This window comes from Brassica napus, chromosome C6 (assembly GCF_020379485.1).
Source record: "Brassica napus cultivar Da-Ae chromosome C6, Da-Ae, whole genome shotgun sequence".
NCBI classification, from domain to species: domain Eukaryota; kingdom Viridiplantae; phylum Streptophyta; class Magnoliopsida; order Brassicales; family Brassicaceae; genus Brassica; species Brassica napus.
This window is the reverse complement of record NC_063449.1, coordinates 8,659,015-8,672,805: the sequence shown is the minus strand read 5'-3', so window position 1 is coordinate 8,672,805 and position 13,791 is coordinate 8,659,015. Positions and strand designations below refer to the sequence as shown.

The following is a 13,791-nucleotide window of genomic DNA, read 5'->3' as shown; positions in this document are numbered from 1 at the left end:
AAGTGAACCGCATCTCTGCCATATAAATCCTGTAAAAAAAATATCATGTCATTAATCTAAAATCCAACTTATTAATATAATCTTATTAATGAAATAAAAGTATTTACCTCTCATATTGTAGAATGTCTTCACAGTTGGTAAGCAAATATGTGTGCAAATGAGCGTGCTCCCTCTCAGTAAGTCTGCGGTTCTTTAATTTTCCACTAAGTCGTCCAATATCCATGAAGATGTTCGGGACGTAAACATAATACATTGCTCTTTCCCCTCCGTCATCACGTCGAGCAGGTCTTCGGTTCTTTGTCTGCACTTCTGATGGAAAGTAATTTTCAGCAAATTTTGAAGTTTCTTCGTTGATCACCTGTGCGATGATAGATCCTTCAACCTTGCTCAAAATTTTGACTTTCTTCTTCAGGTGAAACATGTAACGCTCAAAAGATACATCCATCTATACTGCACATGACCACCAAGTTCCAATTCTCTTGCGAGATGAATAGCAAGATGTTTCATGACATCAAAAAATGAAGGAGGAAATATCATCTCAAGGTTGCATTAGATCACAACTATGTTATCCTTCAAATTTTGGATACCCTCTTCAGTGACTGATCTCGTGCATAAATCGCGGAAGAAATCACTTATCCCTGCATACATATAAATAAAACAAATTCCATTATAAGTACGTTAATAAGAATAATAAATGAACATGACAACCAACTAAAAAGGTTAAAATATAAAAAATACCTGCGACTGCTTCATGAATATTTTGTGGTAAAAATCTTGAAAAGGCAAACGGAAGGAGGCGCTGCATCATTACATGACAATCGTGACTCTTCAAGCCAATAAACTTTCCTTCACTTCTATCGACGCAGTTGCGCAAATTAAATGCATAACCGTCTGGAAATATGACACTCTCTGAAATCCAATCAAAGAACTCCTCTTTCGCAGCTTCATTTAACCGGTATATGGGAAAAGGAGCCTTGCCGTTCTCATCAACGTGAAGTTCAGACCGATCACAAATATCGACCAAATCCAGTCTTGCTTTCAAATTATCCTTCGTTTTACCTTGGACATTAAGGATCGTGTTCATCAGATTGTCGAAAAAGTTCTTCTCAATATGCATGACATCTAAATTATGCCGCAACAGATGATCCTTCCAGTATGGAAGATCCCATAAGATACTTTTTTTTGCCAGTTGTGAAGTAAACCAGCAGCATCGACTGGAACATGTTCATGTCCACCTACGTCTGGCGTCCTAGATGCACCAAAATCTCTGAACTGTTTCAACAAATCATCCCCATTAATTTCAAGAGGAGGACTGTCAAAGACCTTCTTGTTCTTCGTAAACAAAGTCCTACTCTTACGATATGGATGATCGGGTGGTAGAAATCTTCTGTGACAGTCAAACCAACACGATTTCCTTCCGTGTTTTAGTTGGAAAGCATCTGTGCTATCTTGGAAATGTGGACATGACAACCTTCCATGTGTTGTCCATCCAGATAACATACCATATGCTAGAAAATCACTTATTGTCCACATAAGTACTGCCCGCATCTGAAAGTTTTCTTTACACGAAACATCGTATGTCTCAGCACCATGCGTCCATAGTTGTTGCAACTCATATATCAGTGGCTGAAGAAACACATCAAGTGATCTCTTAGAATGCTCTGGCCCGGGAACGAGAATGGAGAGAAACAAAAACTCTCGTCGCATGCACAAACTTGGGGGTAAATTGTACGGTGTCATAATTACTGGTCATTGAGAATATTGTCTTCCATGCTTTCCAAAGGGGTTGAAACCATCGGTACATAATCCAAGATAGACATTTCTTCTCTCATGCGCAAATTCTAGATATGTTGATTGAAAATGTTTCCAAGCTTTTGCATCTGAAGGATGTCGAATCTGACCATCGTCTGTGGAGTGTTCTGCATGCCATCTCATTGGTTGGGCTGTGCGTTCAGACTGATAAAGCCTCTTCAATCTTTCTGTCAAAGGCAAATACCAAATCCTTTTGTATGGCACCGGAACTCTTCCACTCATATCCTGATAACGAGGTTTTCCGCAAAATTTGCAGTTATCCCGGTTTTCATCCTCTCTCCAATATATCATGCAGTTGTCGATGCATACATCTATCACCTCATACGGTAAATTAAGACCCGCTACAAGTTTCTGAACCTCATAGTATGAACCCGGTGCGAGATTATCCTCTGGCAGAACACCTTTAACAAAATCAGTAATCGCATCCACGCATTCTTCAGCCAAATTATAATCTGTCTTAATACCCATCAATCGAGTTGCAGATGATAAAGGTGAATGACCATCTCTACATCCTTTGTACAAAGGTTGTTTTCTTGCTTCCAACATATCAAAAAATCTCCTAGCTTCTACATTGGGTTCTTCCCCTCTATAATGATCATTTACCATCTGTTCGGTACCTACACCATAATCTACTTCCGTTCTAGGTTCTTCTAACCTATCCACAGTCTGAGGTTCGCTACTACTACTACTACCATATTCATTACCAGTAGTTTCTCCATGAAGATACCAAACTTTATAATTCGGCATAAACCCTTTCATATATAAATGAGTCCAAACATCCCATTCCTTTAAACTCCTATTATTTTTGCAGGAAGAACAAGGACATCTTAACATACCGGTATTTGCTTCTGGTTGTTGTTGAACAAACGTCATGAATTCGGTAATGCCTTTTGCGTATTCTTCCGTAAGTAAGTTGGTGTTTGGATCCATATGAGGTGTATCCATCCACGAACGAAAATAATTTGAAGAAGACATAATTTTTTCGAATTTGTAGAATGAAGAGAGTGAAGAGGGTGAAGAGACAATGAAGAGTGAATGAGGTGAATGAGGTGAGGGGAGCTCGTATTTATAGAAAAATATGCCGACACTTCCGACGGAAGGGTCGTCGAAATTCCGTCGGAAACCTGAAAATTTAAACGGCTATAAAACGGTCAAAAAGTCGTCGGAATTACGTCGGAAATTTTTTGATTGTTTGTCGGAAATTCGTCGGATATTCAATAATTTAAAATATTTTCAACGGTCAAAAATATTCCTCGGAAATTTGTCGTTTATTTTCGACGACTTATCGACGAAACCCAAATTAGCGAACTATCGTGTAACGGTTATTTACATCCCTCGATATTCCGTCGCTTTACCGTCAGAAATTCCCGACAATCACATATTTCGTCGGAATGCCGTCAAAAAATACCGACGAATTTCCGACCACTAGCATAATTAGCCTTTCGTCGGATATGCGTCGGAAATCCCTCGGGATATTCCTACGATTTTCTACTCCGTCAGAAGTTCGTCGGATTTCGCCTTGTTTTCTTGTAGTGAATTCATTAAAAAAAGTTAGTTTATGGGTTTTTTTTTAAATACTTAGTTTGAGGGTTTTTACCCTAAACAAACTTAGTTGAGTGGTTTTAACATTAAAAATTATTTATTCTAAGGTCAAAATAAAGTTTAAATCAATTATAAATTTTACTGTTGGTTTAAAATGAGATAAAATTACTTTTAAATCATATTTAATAGAATTAACTTTTATCCATATTACTTATCATATATATGGTTTTCAATAATTAAAAAACAACAAATTTTAAATTCTAATTTAAATTCATTAGTCACCGGATAATGAATAAATACAAACCATTGTAAATTTGCTACCAGATTGATATTTTAAAATTGATTGCAACATATATAAACAATTTCTAAACATATATAGGTGAAAAGTAACTAAATTAAAATTTATACGAAAACTCGGGCATAGCCCGGAAAATTTACTAGTTTAAATAGAGAGTACAAGAAGCAAATAACAAGAATTAGAAAGTGCAGTCATTAACTCCTTACAAAATGGGAATGAGGGAAAGTGGAGAACTGTTTCCTACAAACAAGGAGGAGACTAGTTCCCGTTGTTGAACAACTAAAACAAATAAAAGAAAAGCCACAAGACTCTTAACTGTTGACTTCTTTGTTGCATGTATCCTATCAATACTTCCGCCGTAAAAATGAACCTTGTCCTCAAGGTTCAAGCCATGAAAACTCTTCTTAAGTTGACTATTTGGGGAGCCGGCATTGCTAAGATGGTTGGAGTGTCGTGCACTAGTTTCATATTAGCTATAAGACCACAGGAGAGTTCGTCACGAGAAATCAGAGTGCTCATGCCCTTTTCAACGAAGCTAAACTTCAGAGTTTGAAGCTTAACCATTATTGAACCCTTTTTTTCTTTCTTTTTTTTTTTGAACTTTTTTTTCTTTAAGGTATTGAATAGAAAAGGAAAACACATAAAATGACAAGATTTTTTTTTTTTTGAAAACAAAAAACAATGGAAGAATGATAGATTTTAATCCGTACAAAAGAAAGGATGTTGAACTTAATCAACAAACCCGACTAGAAAATGGTGAAAATAAAATTCTGATTTTTTGATACCACAAAGTGGTCCGGATCAAAAAAAAAATGCTGGATAGATCTCGATGATCGTTGATTCCGAGGAATGACCGTTCGTCGGGGATTCTTGATAATCGTTGATTCATGAAGAATGTCGATAACAAGGAAAGGGAAAAATATTAAGTTTTTGATACCACGAAGTGGTCCGGATCAAAAACAAAACATGCTCTGATACCACTGATAGGTCCCTTGCCAAGAGATATCAATGTTGATCTAGAAACATGAACACAAGAGAACACACAACAATACACGTTTTCTTTTGGGTAGATAAGTCTACCTCTTTTTGTATTTTTCATTTCTTTAAATAGAGAGTACAAGAAGCAAATAACAAGAATTAGAAAGTGGAGTCATTGTTTCCTACAAAATGGGAACGAGGGAAAGTGGAGAATTGTTTCCTACAAACAAGGAGGAGACTAGTTCCGTTATTGAACACAAGACTCTTAGCTGTTGACTTCTTTGTTGCATGTATCCCCTCTCTCTCTCTCTCTCTCTCTCTCTCTCTCTCTCTCTCTCTCTCTCTCTCTCTCTCTCTCTCTCTCTCTCTCGTCGACGACTATTTGAGGTCAACTCTCTCTATTTCTTTTCTTAGACACGACTTGCTTTTATATACATCCATGTTTCATATCCTTAAAATCTTAAAGTATTGGAATATTAATGAGCATTAGAAATTACTTATCCATATGTGGAGATTTCAAATCTATTCCAGATGACCCAAAGGCTGGAGGCGGAAGGGAGCAAGAATGGCCGGTACATATGGGATGACGGATTTAACCATGATGATGTAACAAAGATCTATGTACGAGGTGGATCTGATGGCATACAATTCATACGTTTTGACTATATAATGAAGGGACAACTCAACAATGGGTCATTCCATGGTCAATCATACAAGGGTTTCACACAGACGGTATAATGACTTTGAAAATAGCATTTCTAAATACACTCCATTTGTTTTTTTTATTCTTCTAACCGTTTTGTTCGAATTTATAATCTGGAAGATATTAGTTTTGTGATACTTTTATTAAAAAAATTGCAGTTTGAAATTAATCATCTAAAACATGAACATCTTGAGTCTGTCAACGGCTACTACACAAAGTCAACTGGGGTTCAAGCACTTCAGTTCAAAACCAACTTAAGAATTTCTGAACTGATGGAATATGATGACAAGGGTACTAAGTTTACTCTAGCAGTCCATGAGAAAAAGATAACTGGGTTTCAAGGATCCAAACAATCAAATATCTATTCTCTTGGTGCATATTTCACATGGATAACTCCTACTAGAATGGAAGCGAAAGGCGGTAATGGAGGTAAGGAGTGGGATGATGGATCCGACCACGAAGGTGAAGATGTAAGATGTCCGCCCTGAAGTAGTCGTTGACGTAGTTGCTGAAGCAGACGTCGTGTTGAGTGGTGAAGACCATGTGGAGTCAAAGTGCTGAGCTGGAGTCGTGTAGACTTGGAGAGCAAGAGAGTATCTTCGAGATATGGAAAGAAGAATAAACTTGAGGAGCAAGTTTATGACTTAAAAGAATTGGAATAAGTGCATTCCAAGAAAAGGAAAGTTGCACTTAATGTTATGGAAGATGTCCATATCCATGTTGCCTTGGAGACTAGGGTTTCAGAAACGTGGAGAATAATATAAAATAGCTACGGGTCGTCTGTAAAGAGACAGAGACACAGAGGCTGATCTTATAGAGAAAGAAAATCTCTTGAGAGTGTCTTGGTCGTGCTGAAACAGTTGCCGAAGTACTTGACAGAGAGAGACAGGGTTGGGTAGATTAGGAATCCGTCAGTAGCAGCTGTTAAGTTGTTGACAGACTGTGTAAAGCTGATAAGCAAGTTTTGTAATAGATTGTTTAGGCAATTTCTAATAAAGCATAGTTAGTTTCTTGTATCCTATTGTCTCTTTAATTTATCTTCTGCATTACATTATTGTGGTGTCATCTTTGCACTAACAGAAGGTGTAACAAAGATACATGTAAGAGGTGGTCGTAAAGGCATACAGTACATTAAGTTTGAATATGTCAAGGACGGACAGCTGAAAGATGGGCCAGTCCATGGTTCTATCTCAGGTGGAGGTTTTGAGCCCGTGGTATGTATAGATAGGGTGAACGTTCTATTTCCCCACAAGAACTATCATATAGCACCAAATGTCCACCGAACTATGACCTCATTCAAAATCTCCCCAAACCAAAAGATATAACTTATTTCTCCCCGAATCAAAAGTTCAAAACTTAATTACCCATAAACCATGGTTTCAACTGGTTTATTATTTAACCAAATAATTTTAACCAGTAAAACCATAAAAACAATTTTTTAATCAAACCCAATATTAAACCAACCCGTCTATGTCTTCTTCTTCACCCGTCTATGCAACCAGCCAGCCATAGTCTATGTTTTCTTTTTTTGAGAAACCATAGTCTCTACTAATAAACATTATACTATGTCTTTTCTTGATCCATAGCTTCCCTCCACTTAAGCTCTTTCTCTTCTACATCCTTGTCGTTCGCAAAGAGCTATATTCTCCAACAATTCCGACAATGACGCGTCGATATCAGCGAATCTGCCACTTGCCTTGTGATCAGGTCTACGTCCAAGGGTTCGAAGAACGGTGCGACTCTTTGCGACGTCGGCGATTGCATTTGTCATGGAATCGAGGACATCGAGATGAGCTTGGATGGAAGCGAGTTGCTCGGGGAGTAACAGGAATCAGAGTTGCTCGGGGAGTAACAGGAATCACATTTGGACGGTGGTGGATGGCCATCAGAAGGGAGACAACCCAAAACGTAAGAGAGAAAATGGAAATTATTATGGTTGAGTTCCATTGCCATAGTTGATAGCTTCATAGAGAAGTTACAATTGGAGAAGAAGAGAATGAAGTGATTATCAAACGAGAAGTTCATCTTTCATTTACTTCTGTGATATTTGCATTTCTCTACTGCGAAGTCAATGACCCATTATTAACACATATAAGACTCGATAAGTGAACTTTTACTAACAGAGACAGTAAAACAGAGACAGAGTCGGGTGAAGAAGAAATATAGACGGGCCGGACTGTTTTACGGTTTGGTTTCAAATTAGTTTATTTGTTTGTTTTATTTGGTTACATTATTTGGTTAATAATAAACCAGCTTAGACCATTATTTATGGGTAAATAAGTTTTGAACTATCGATTCGGAGAGAAATAAGTCTGTATCTTTTAGTTTGGGAAGATTTTGAATGATGTCAAAGTTTGGTGAACATCTAGTGCTATATGATAATTTTCGTGGGGAAATAGGACGTTCATCCGTATAGATATAATGAAAAATACTATTTTTGTTACCTTATTTCCACTAGCATTTTATTGAATGCTATGTGTGTGTCATCTTTATTTTACCTTCATTTTCTTGTTTGCAGTTTGAAATTAGACATGTTGACCAGGAATGCCTAGTATCCGTGGAGGGAAACTATGATGTTCAGTTCAAGACTAACTCCAATACTTCAAAACGGATGGGATACAACAAGGGTACGAAGTTTATAATTGCAAAAAATGGAATGAAGATCATTGGGTTCCATGGATATGTTGAGAAGAATTTAAAATCTCTTGGTGCGTATTTCACAAAGTTTACTCCAATGAAATTACATCATTGACTTTCAAAACATCCAAAGGGAGAATCTCTCAGAAATTTGGAAATGAACGTGTAACATCCCGAGTTGTGATATGTGAAAAGGCTTAAGAGAATTGATTTGGCTACCTATGTCACCAAAGTTGACTTACCTTTTCCGGAGCACATCCTGAAAGAACTCCAGAGTTAAGCGTGCTTGAGCTGGAGTAGTGGAAGGATGAGTGACCTATCGGGAAGTGATTCGCGATAGCGTGCGAGTGAGGCCAAAGCACGGGAAAAGGTCGGGTGGTGATTGCAGGGTCAGTAAACAATGATTTCGAGCCTTGGAAAAATTAACGGACCGACAGTCAGACAAGATGGGGTCCACGGGCCGAGAGAGCGGACGTGGGTGGCCCATTAGCTGTGGGCGGTCGGGGCGTTACAAGTGGTATCAGAGCTGGTTAGCCATCTCAGTTCTGACCTGAGAGGCGTCTTGAGACCTGTCATGGGCCGCAACGAGGACGTTGCGTTCTTTGAGAGGGGGTGAATTGTAACATCCCGAGTTGTGATATGTGAAAAGGCTTAAGAGAATTGATTTGGCTACCTATGTCACCAAAGTTGACTTACCTTTTCCGGAGCACATCCTGAAAGAACTCCAGAGTTAAGCGTGCTTGAGCTGGAGTAGTGGAAGGATGGGTGACCTATCGGGAAGTGATTCGCGATAGCGTGCGAGTGAGGCCAAAGCACGGGAAAAGGTCGGGTGGTGATTGCAGGGTCAGTAAACAATGATTTCGAGCCTTGGAAAAATTAACGGACCGACAGTCAGACAAGATGGGGTCCACGGGCCGAGAGAGCGGACGTGGGTGGCCCATTAGCTGTGGGCGGTCGGGGCGTTACAGAACGTTTTGGAGATCTTGGTATCTTATTCGAGAGCAAAGGTTGTGCTCTTGTTGGGTTCCATGGATGATCTGATGATTCTGTTCTTACGGCTATTGGAGCATATTTTTATCCTATGTTTTCTGATGCAAACAAACTAGAAGCAAAATGTGGTGATGGATAAGCGTTTTGGGACGATGGATGGTCGCTTTGATGGTGTCAGAAAGATATACATTGGAGTAAGTGTAAGCTCAAGAACTTGGAGCTTGATAGGTTGCTGCAGTGGTGGAGTTTTGATTCGTGTACATGTGTTACGCATGGAGAGTAATGTGTGACACATGTTTCTGAGAATAAAAAAGAAACGTCAAATGATGTGTGATATTTTTATATGCTTGGTTGACGAAGTAAACATTAAAAGAATGTTATTAGATCACAAATTGGAAGATTTGGTGATGCTAAAATATAGGAAATATTATATTAGATAATAGGAAAAGATTATTTAATATATATTGTGGCTTTACCTAATATTAGGGTTAGAGATTTTACGTTGTAATTCTCAGAGAGAAACACAAAGGGTTTTGGGGTTTCATAACTGAGTGAATTGGTAGACTTGATCAACAGGTGTTGAGTCAAGCAAGTTAGGTGTGTTAGAAATCGATTCGTGTTGAGTTGTGTAATTCAGATCAAACAAGTCTGTAAGAGATTGTGTAAAGGATTTCTAATAAAATATATACGAGTTCTTGGAATTACTTTGTGCCTTGTGTTTTCGTTGTATCTCGATTTTACAATTGATATCAGAGCAGGACACCTAAACGAGGGAGGGCTCTTCGAACCAAGGTGAGATCCTGAGAAGAGAATATGGCGATTTTGGCACACGATATTTTGCTGCATAATGATGTGAATTATGGATATTGGAAAGTGAGAATGAGAGCAAACTTACGTGGAGCTGATGAAGATATATGGACAGTTGTTCAATCTGGATGGGAAGAACCGTTGGTGATGCAAGAAGATGGCTTGAAGACACTTAAATCGAAGACAAAGTGGACTGCAACAGACTATGACGAGGCTGGAGGAATAAGGTTCATAAAAGCTGAAGTAAAATCAGATGACAAACCAAAAGTTGAAGAAAAATCAGGATCAGTGACAATGACTAAAGAGAATCAAAACACAGCGTGTAGGAATGGAGGCTTGTTCTGTAGAAAGTGAGGTCATCATGGAACTAGTTCTCACACGGTTGACAAGAATGAAGAAATCAAGTTTGTAAAACCCTCAGTTCCAGCTGTTTCAGGTGCACGAAAGGATGAAACTCAATCAAAGATTGCGATTCCAAAGATACAAGATATAAAAGTTGTTGCTAAGCGAAGGAATGGCTGTCACTTTTGTGGTAAGATTGGACATAGTGTTGCTTTCTGTTATTCTCGAAGAAACCATATTGAGCGAGCTTGGAGGATGGACCTTTGTTATGTGGAACCTAGAAGGTATGGACATGTATGGATAGCTAAGAATGATTTGTATCCCAAATTTATGAAAGGTGTGTCACACGAGCATACCAATGTGTCATACACTCGAATGGTTGATCAATATACTAAACTTGAAGAACCAGTTCGATGGCCTATGAGGTATTGAAAGTTTTGATGGTCCAACAAGTATCATGAAGTTTTTCACAGAGTTTTTCACTCAAGCAGGGGGAGATGGTACTTGATTCAGGGGGAGTTTAAGTTAACACTTTGATTGGATGTATGATGCATATTGTGCCTAGAAGTTATTGAGCTTGAGTTGTAAAACTCAAATGTAAGCTCAAGAACTTGGAGCTTGATAGGTTGCTGCAGTGGTGGAGTTTTGTTTCGTGTACATGTGTTACACATGGAGAGTAATGTGTGACACATGTTTTGGAGAATAAAAAGGAAACGTCAAGATGCGATGATGTGTGATATTTTTATATGCTTAGTTGACGAAATAAGCATTAAAGGAATGTTATTAGATCACAAATTGGAAGATTTGGTGATGCTAAAATATAGAAAATATTATATTAGATAATAAGAAAAGATTATTTAATATATATTGTGGTTTTACCTAAGATTAGGGTTAGAGCTTTTACGTTGTAATTTTCAGAGAGAAACACAAAGGATTTTGGGGTTTCATAACTGAGTGAATTGGTAGACTTGATCAACAGGTGTTGAGTCAAGCAAGTTGGGTGTGTTAGAAATCGATCCCTGTCGAGTTGTGTAAAGGATTTCTAATAAAAGATATACGAGTTTTTGGAATTACTTTGTGCCTTGTGTTTTCGCTGTATCTCGATTTTACAGTAAGCTCCAATGCCATATGCTTTGTCAAGTTCATGTGTTACAAAGATGCTCGAATGTTCTTCGGAGATGATCATGGGAACAAGACCCACCTATTTGGAGTCAAAGAGGTCACTGATTCAATACTTAAGGCTACTAGCTAGTACTTGATCAAACTTATAATTATACACTTAACGATTTTTCTTATTTTGCAGTTTGAGCTAAACTATCCATTTGAATATGTCACATCAGTGGAGGGTAGTTATGATAATATATCCGGAGCTATAACCATGCTTAGGCTCAAGACCAACAGACAAACCTCTCCAGACTTTGGAGTTGGTACAACATCAAGTTTCGTAGTCCACAAGGATAATCATATGATTGTAGGGTTCCATGGAAAGTCCGGTAACCTTCTTCTCCATAAAATTGGGGTCCATGTCATTCCTATCTGAATCCTATACAGATATACTCTCGAACATTAACGTTGATCTCCTCTTATCTTTCACTATCCCAAATACTGTCTATGTAAGCAAGAGTCTCATCTCTCATGTAATCTAAGGTTTGATAACTAGGTGTCCATGCCCGTTTGACGCGGGCACAATGATTTTCAGAATATTTACCATGATTTTTTAATTTAAAAAACAAAATGATAAATTGGTTATCATGTACTCGAAAAAATATACAATACTAAGAAACCAAACAATGATTAATTGTACATCAAGTTTTTTTTTGTAAATGACAATATTTTGAAGTCATCCTCTTGAGGTATTTGGTGTATAGAAAACAAAGTATCGGTTTATTTTTCTTAAAAAGTATCGTTTTATTCTTATAAAATATATATTATTGTTTATGCAAAACAACACATCCATGATTGAATATGTATATATATATACATGGTTTATAGACTTATAGTCATATTAAAGGCTCTTTTTATTAGAGAATAGTTTTTATCATCGATGTTTAGATAAATGCAAACCCATGAAAGTACAAAAAAACATCTAACACAAGATCCATTGATATGAACTAAAATAAGTTCCATGCCTAGTTTATTATCTTTCTAGCTGAAATATTTGTAATTATATTACATACCGATGATTAAAAAATTGCTGCAATTATGTTCACATATACGTCCGCTTGTGTTAAATTTTTGTTAAGACTTTTTAAAAGCTTTTAACCACTCCCACTGAAGTCGTCGAGCATCTTCTCACCTTATCTTTAATAACCACCTGATGATAATCCGAATGCAGACTGAGTTCTTATAATAATGTTTGTTTGATGATAATCCGAATGCAGACTGAGTTCTTATAATAATGTTTGTTTATGAAATAATTTTAACATTTTGCAACACTAAATTTTTTATCGATTATGAAATGATGAATACAAATGTTGGTCTCTTAAATATATCATCGTTGTTGAAAAGTTAACATATTACATCTTATTTTAGTTATTTTTAAGACTTCATATGCACAAAAGAAAATTAAGTTTTGCGGCTGACACAAATCACCAAAACCAAATAGTCAACATCGATTGTATAATGACGAAAGGGGATTAGGTTTTCTGCTCTCGATTTGTTTACTATTGACTCTCGATAAGTGATTTCATTTTTCTACATTTATGGAATTGTGCTTTCGTTCTCGTCTTTGTTTAATTGATATAAGTTAAGTTTCTTTTTTAATTTATCTTATGAATTCAGTGAATTACATAAGTGTCAATTAAAAAAAATGAACATCTGTAAAAATTAGTTTCACTCTATATACATATCTAAGAATTAAAATTTTGACAAAAAATCACCGGCAAACTATATTAACAGGTTAGTGTTCAAATTTAATATATCAAGTTGTTATAGAATATAAGTGCAGACTCGAAATATTAATGTTTGTCTAGTATATATTCACCAGCTCGGTCTAAAAATCATCTAATTAGAACACCAAAACAAATTACGTATTTCACTAGTTCGGGTAATATCTGAATCCGAACGGGTAATATCCGAACCCAGATAGATATCCGAAGATAACCAAACATAAGTATACTTAACTCTATATTTCTAGTTTATTTCTCTCATTTTATTCAAAATATTTATATTAATTATTCTTATTGCTCAAAATTAGATAATATACATATAATTATGGACAAAATCATTTGCTACTCACTTTGAAATACATATCAAGTTCTTGTTTCTTGCATTAACAAAAGTTGCATCTAAAATTTCAAAACAACAACTAAATTAGTGTATTTCTATTTTTAAAGTTTTATCTCCAAACCTATTAATAGTTTAATCTTTTAAAAATTAAAAAAAAAACAGTTAGGTTAAAATATATTTTAAATACAAAAAACTTAAGCAATGGATAATTTATTTATTTTTTCTTCAAAATTTAAATATCCGAACCGGACCCAAACTATCTGAATCCGAACATAAAATACCCGAACCCGACTCGAAGTGTAGAAATACATGAACGGGTTCTATACCTTTATACTGAAATATCCGATATAAACCCGAACGTGTATCCGAACGCCATGATCATTTGTATCTTGCTTGGACAAAAAAAAAAGTTAAACCATTGATCACAAAATTTTTAATGTGGGACTTTTACCTT

At 36.6% G+C, this 13,791-nt stretch overlaps 1 pseudogene; it reads left to right on the top strand.

The window, feature by feature from the left end:
- The first annotated feature begins 3,024 nt into the window (after positions 1–3,024).
- Positions 3,025–12,229, top strand: LOC125575494 (annotated as a pseudogene).
- Positions 12,230–13,791: the final 1,562 nt, after the last annotated feature.